This window comes from Pongo pygmaeus, chromosome 8 (assembly GCF_028885625.2).
Source record: "Pongo pygmaeus isolate AG05252 chromosome 8, NHGRI_mPonPyg2-v2.0_pri, whole genome shotgun sequence".
Classification (NCBI taxonomy): Eukaryota; Metazoa; Chordata; class Mammalia; order Primates; family Hominidae; genus Pongo; species Pongo pygmaeus.
This window is the reverse complement of record NC_072381.2, coordinates 125,394,733-125,401,793: the sequence shown is the minus strand read 5'-3', so window position 1 is coordinate 125,401,793 and position 7,061 is coordinate 125,394,733. Positions and strand designations below refer to the sequence as shown.

General features: G+C 39.1%; 1 pseudogene; it reads left to right on the top strand.

Annotated features, from left to right (window-relative positions):
• Positions 1–233: 233 nt before the first annotated feature.
• Positions 234–6,146, top strand: LOC129045089 (nascent polypeptide-associated complex subunit alpha-like; annotated as a pseudogene).
• The last annotated feature ends 915 nt before the right edge of the window (positions 6,147–7,061 follow it).

The window sequence follows — 7,061 nt, the reverse complement described above, 5'->3', positions numbered from 1 at the left end:
TTTAAACTATTTTTAATTGCTAACATACTGATATTAAATGGAGAGTTAGAAGATGAAAAAGTGTACTTATACAGAGTAATCTTCAAGCAGACACCATTAGATGGCCTTGTGCTTAAAGATTCTATTTCCAGGCAAGCCCCACTGCAGTTAGAATTCTAATGAACCACACAGACAGAATCCTTTAACAGCTTGGGCAGCCAGGAATCTTCTCCACAACCATATTCACTTTCAGTATGCACGCCTTGCACGTGGACAGCAAAGGTAAAGGAATTAGCCTCATGAATATGCATTCAAACCAGTCAGCCAAGAAAGAATCTACTGAGTCCTCATTCATCATAGCCAAAGTGCTGCTTTAGACACTCTATGTATATCAACTAAGTTAAATCTCACAATACGCTCATGGGTTGGGTACTATTATTATCCCCATTTGATAGACGCAAACTAAGAAACAGAGAGGTTATGGTACTTGCCCAGATCACACAGCCAAAACAGGAGCAGAGCACCAGGGTTCTAACTTAGACTGTCTGGTTCCAGAGTCTGTGATCTTAACCTGCCTGGGACACAAGGATCTGACAAAGATCCCTAAAGGGTCTTAAAATACCTCCGCCAAGATAAAACTTTTCTAAGTGAAGTTTTAGTCAACAGTACTTGATAGCAGAAAGTGAAATGGTAAGTAAAGAAAGCAGTTCTGTCCATCCACGCGGTGTTTGACAACAACCACTGTAGTCAGAAAGGTGGTAAAGGAAGTGAGGGGCTGCCCTGGAAGAACAGGCAGGATTAGGTTAAGGTGAGCAGAATCCAGGCGCTCATAACCCAGAGAGAGCCACAGTTTGTCTCTTTGCCATAGAATAGAGTCGTCTTGTTTCCTTTCACATAGCTTGGGCCGGAATCCACAGGTCACCAGGAAACGTGTGGCAAAACCACCCAGGTGAATAGGTGCAAACCCCTGTAAACTAGGGTGACCAACTCACCCTGGCCTTTCCAGACATTCCCTAGTTTTCACACTAAAGTGCCGAGTCCAGAGACCCTCTGAGTCCTGGGCAGACAGAATGCTTGGTCACCTTACTTGTAAAATTCTAATAGGAGAAGGAAAGCTTTTCGAAAAGAAACAGTTTAAAACAAAGCCTATGCCATGCACATTTCTACTAGATAAGGTGACCCCTTGTGATGGTTAATTTTATGTACCAACTTGACTGGACTAAGAGATGCCCAGATAGCTGATAAAACATTATTTCTAAGTTTGTCTGTCAAGGTGTTTCCAGAAGAGACCTTAGAATCAGTAAAGACCACCGTCACCAATGTGGATGGCATCCTCCAATCCATTGAGGGCCCAAATAGAACAAAAAGGCAGTCAAAAGATGAATTTTCTCTCTCTCTGCTTAAGCTGGGATGTCCAATTTCTTCTGCCCTTGGACGTCAGTGTTCCCGGTTCTTGGGCCTTTGGACTTGGACCAGGACTTACACCACCAGCTCCCCTGTCTCTCAGGCCTTTGGACTCATACTGAATTACACCACTGGATTGCCTGGTTCTCCAGCTTGCAGATGGCAGATTATGGGACTTCTTGGCCTCCATAATCACGTGAACCAATTCCTAGAATACATATATATCTCCTAGTGGTTCTGCTTCTCTGAAGAAACTGCCTAATACACCTCAAAAAGACTAAAACCATTGATACCACTGAACCTGAGCTTCTCTGGACACTGCCACATCGAGGCTGTGGGACCTTAGGAGAATCACCTCATCACTCCAGGCCTTAGGAAGATCACCTCATCGCTCTGGGCCCTAGTTTCCCCACCTGTAAAATTAAATTTCAGTGCTAATAACCAACCTATTATTCTTGAGTTAACATCAGTGTTAGAGGAGAGCTCCTGACCATACACACACACACACACACACATACACACACACACTATACAAAGTTTTCTTATTTAGGGGAAAAACTCATTCTGCACATTATTTTTCACTTGAGATATTCATTATTTGAGGTATACTCTAGCATAAATTTAGTACTTGGGGATTTTTTTAAAGATGATTTTTCTAGATTTTTAACATGTTTCCTAATTTTACTATAGCCAGTCTTAATTTCACAATTAAGGGTGGGGGTGGGGAGATGCCTTCAGAATAACTGATGTGATAAACATCACAAGATGCTCTTCATGAATGGTAGCTCTTATCTCCCAGACACGTACCTTGGGAAGGCTGAACAAGCTAGGTCAGGAGAGCAGCAACCACCAGGAGCTCTCTGCTCCAAATAACAAGGCCCCTGTTGATTGGGCTACCATGTTACCATTTGAAGACAAGGGTAGAATTTGTATAGTGGATTGATTATTAAAGAAATGTGGTTAGAACAATTCTAGTCAACAAAAATCCACTAAGCATACAGGACACAGAGAGCTGTGGCTCAGTAAATCTAACTGAAATATAAGCAACTTAATTTCAATAAGTATAAGAAAATGGTTTTGTTGGCCAGGCACAGAGGCTCATGCCTATAATCCCAGCACTTTGGGAGGCCGAGGTAGGTGGATTGCCTGATGTCAGGAGTTCAAGACCAGCCTGTCCAACATGGTGAAACCTCATCTCTACTAAAAGTATGAAAAAAAAAAAATAGCTGGGCGTGGTGGCATGCACTTGTAATCCCAGCTACTCGGGAGGCTGAGGCAGGAGGATCGCTTGAACCCAGGAGGTGGAAGTTGCAGTGAGCCGAGATCACACCACTGGCCTCCAGCCTGGGTGATAGAGCAACTCTGTCTCAAAAAAAAAAAAAAAAAAAAAGGTTGTGAACTATTTTCCATGCTGATGTTGGGGAAGGGGACAGTCTAGGCGCAGATAATTTGCCAGGTAGTATATCATGTGACCCACTCACCTTTCCTCTGTGCCCAACTATGATTACCCTCTCACTCTTTGTTTCCAAAGGAATGCAGAGCCAATTTTTTAAATCATGTCTTTGTTTCCTGGAATAGAGGATATTAAGAGATTAAGACTGTGAACACTGATGCCCTTCTGACCTGACTGAGCCTTGTACTTCACTCCTGAGTTCAACCTACTTATATAGATGGCAGGTGACAAGTAAAGACAAAATTATGTTGTCTACCCACTGAGATGGGATGCATCTCAGGTAAGGGACTCATAGCCAAGGTCACACTGTCAATCAAAGACAGAAAAATTGGATCCTGAACTTCCAGTAAACAGAGCAACAAGTATTTTTACCTTTCATATCAGTAAGAGGGTTATCTCATCTTTAGCTGGTAAGAACTTGTTCTGCAGAGAGATTGCAATTTAACACCTAGCATGCCATCTCTAATGGGTAACATGCACAAACTTTCTGCCTTTTCCTATCTACAAGATCAGAGTAAGTGTCCAAGCTTTGGTTTATTTTATGTATCCCTAAATACAGAGGTACCCCTGAGTTAGGGTGACACAGAGCATTCTAGAAGCAACCTTATAGAAAAACTTAATTGCAGGCTTAATCCCAAAATAGAAATTCTTTTCACTGCAAATTGTCAGTGTGATTTGGCATGCCCCAAAATACACACTTGGGTGCCATTGGTCATTCTTTCATTAGAGTTTTATTTCTGAGCTGCCTGAAGTTTTTTATTCTTTTATCTTCCTAAACTTCAGTCATTTAAAATAGTGTGGCAGTTATGAAACAATAAACATAGACATCAATGAAATAGCATACTGTCCAGAATTAGACACACATAAATGATCAGTTGGGTTTCAACAAAGGTGCCAGGGCAATGGATTAAAAAAAATCTTTTTAACAAATGGCCCTGGGGCAATTGGTCATCCACATGCAAAAAAAGAAAAGAACAACTCAAAATGCATTATAGACCTAAATATGAGGGCTAATACTATAAAATTTCTGGAATACACAGGAGAAAATCTTAATGACTTTGGGTTAGGCAAAGATTTCTTCAGTAAGACACAAAAAGCAGGAATTTTTCTTTTTGATAAGTTGGACTCCATCAAAAATATAAACATTTTACTCTTCAAAAAACCCTTTTTGCAAAAATATTTGCAAAACTTACATCTATCCAAAGCACATAAAAAATGCTTACAATTCAATAATAAGACAAATAGGCAAAATATTTGAACAGACATTTTGCCAAAGAAGACATGGATGGCAAATAAGCACATGAAAAAATGCTCTGTATCATTAGTCATCAAGGAAATACAAATAAAAATCACAACGAAACACCAGTACACACCCACTAGAATGGCTAAAATTAAAAAGACTGAAAATAACAAGTGATGGCAAAGATGTAGAGGAAGGAAATCCTAGCCAGCACAATCAAGCAAGGGAAAGAAATAAAGGGCCTCCAAATTGGAAAGAGGAAGTCAAACTATCTATGTTTTCCAATGATATAATCATATAACTAGAAAACCCTAAAGCCTCCTCCAAAAGACTTCTAGATTTGATAAATGAATTCAGTAAAGTCTCAGGTTACAAAATCAACCTACACAAATCAGTAGCACTACTATACAATGACAACAATCAAGCTGAGACTCAAATCAAGAACTCAATCTCCTTTACGATAGCTGCAAAAAAATAAAATAAAATACCTAGGAATATACTTAACCAAGGAGGTGAAAGATCTATATAAGCAGAACTACAAAACACTGCTGAAAGAAATCACAGTGACACAAATGGAAATATATGTCATGCTTATGGACTGGAAGAATTAATATCATAAAAATAACCATACTTCCCAAAGCAATCTACAGATTCAATGCAATTTCTATCAAAACACCAACATCATTGTTCACAGAATTAGAAAAAGACAATTCTAAAATTCATATAGAACCAAAAAAAAGCCTAAATAGCCAAAGCAATCCTAAGCAAAAAGAACAAATCTGGAGGCATCACATTATCCAACTTAAATTATACTACAAGGTTATAGTAGCAAAAACAGCATGGTACTGGCACAAAAGTATACACATAGACCAATGGAACAGTACAGAAAACCCAGAAACAAAGCCAGATACTTACAACCAACTGATCTACAACAAAGTATACAAAAACATAAATTAGGGAAAGGACACCCTGTTCAGTAAATGGTGCTGGGGAAACTGGATAGCCATATGTAGAAGAATGAAACTAGATTCTTATCTCTAGCCACATAAAAAATCATCTCAAAATGGTTTAAAGACTTAAATCTAATACCTGAAATTATAAAAAATCCTCGAAGAAAACCTAGGAAAAACTCTTCCAGACATTGGCCTAGGCAAAGAATTTATGACTAAGACCCCAAAAGCAAATGCAACAAAAGCAAAAATAAATAAATGGGACCTGATTAAACTAAAAAGCTTCTGTACAGCAAAATAAATAATCAGCAGAGTAAACAGACAACCCACAGAATGGTAGAAAATATTTGCAAACTATGCATCCAACAATATTTTGACTAATATCCATAATCTACAAGGAACTCAACTCAGCAAGGAGAAAAACAAATAATCCCGTCAAAAAAAGGGGAAAGCGTTCTGCATTCCCTGAGCAAAGTGTCCAGCAAAGCCACAGAAACCATCCCTGCTATGGAACAAGAGTTGCCACAGCCCCAGGCTGACAGAGGGTCTGGAACGGAATCTGACAGTGATGAATCAGTACCAGAGCTTGAGGAACGGGATTCCACACAGACAACCACACAACAAGCCCACTGGCAGCAGCAGCTGAAATTAATGAAGAACCAGTCAGTGAAGCAAAACAGAGTCAGAGTGAAAAAGAAAGCACAGAAGGCTATGTCCAAACTGGGTCTTCGACAGGTTACAGGAGTTACTAGAGTCACTATCTGGAAATCTAAGAATATCCTCTTTGTCATCACAAAACCAGATGTCTACAAGAGCCCTGCTTTGGATACCTACATAGTTTTTGGGGGAACCAAAAATGAAAATTTTTCTCAGCAAGCACAGCTAGCAGCTGCTGAGAAATTCAAAGTTCAAGGTAAAGCTATCTCAAACATTTAAGAAACAACACAGACCCCAACTGTACAAGAGGAGTGAAGAGGAAGAAGTTGATAAAACAGGTGTGGAAGTTAAGGGCATAGAACTGGTCATGTCACAAGCAAACATGTCGAGAGCAAAGGCAGTCCAAGCCCTGAAGAACAACAGTAATTATGTTGTAAATGCTATTATGGAATTCACAAAGTAACCAACTGAAAACAACTTGTTTGGTGTTTCCGAGAAGTAACTGCAGCTTGATTTGAAATTTGTGCTGTTTCTAGAAGGGCGATAACAATCATTGCAGTATGGCTCTCTAGGAAGCCCTATCCCTAGGAAAAGGGAGAACACACCACATCAAGGGATCGCCCTGTGGGACAAAAGAATCTGAACAGCAGCACTTGAGTTCCAGACTTTTCCACTGAAATAGTCTACTCAAATGAGAAGGAATCAGAAAAGTAATTCTGGTGATGTGACAAAAACAAGGTTCTATAACACCCCCAAAAGACCACACTATCTCCCCAGTAATAGAACCAAACCAAGAAAAAAAATCTCTGAATTGCCAGGTAAAGAATTCAGAAGGTTGATTATTAAGCTACTCAAGGAGACACCACAGAAAGGTGAAAACCAACTTAAAGAAATATAAAAAACAATACAGGATATGGATGTCCATGTCTCCAGAGAAACAGATCTCATAAAGGAAAAACAATCACAACTTCTGGAAATAAAAGACACACTTAAGAAATACTAAATGCACTGGAAAGTGTCAACAATAGACTAGAACAAGTAGAAGAAAGAACTTCAGAGCTCAAAGATGAGGCTTTCAAATTAACTCAATCAGACAAAGACAAAGAAAAAAAGAATTTTTGAAAATTAACAAAGACTCCAAGAAATTTGGGATTATATTAAATGACCAAACCTAAGAATAATTGGTGTTCCTGAGGAAGAGGAGAAATCTAAAAGTTGGAAAACATATTTGAGGCAATAATTGAAAAAAAAAAACAAAACAAAACTTCCCTGGCCTCACTAGAGATCTAGACATCCCACTATAAGAAACTCAAAAAAACACCTGGGAAATTCATCACAAAAAATCATCACCTAGGCACATAGTCATCAGGTTATCTAA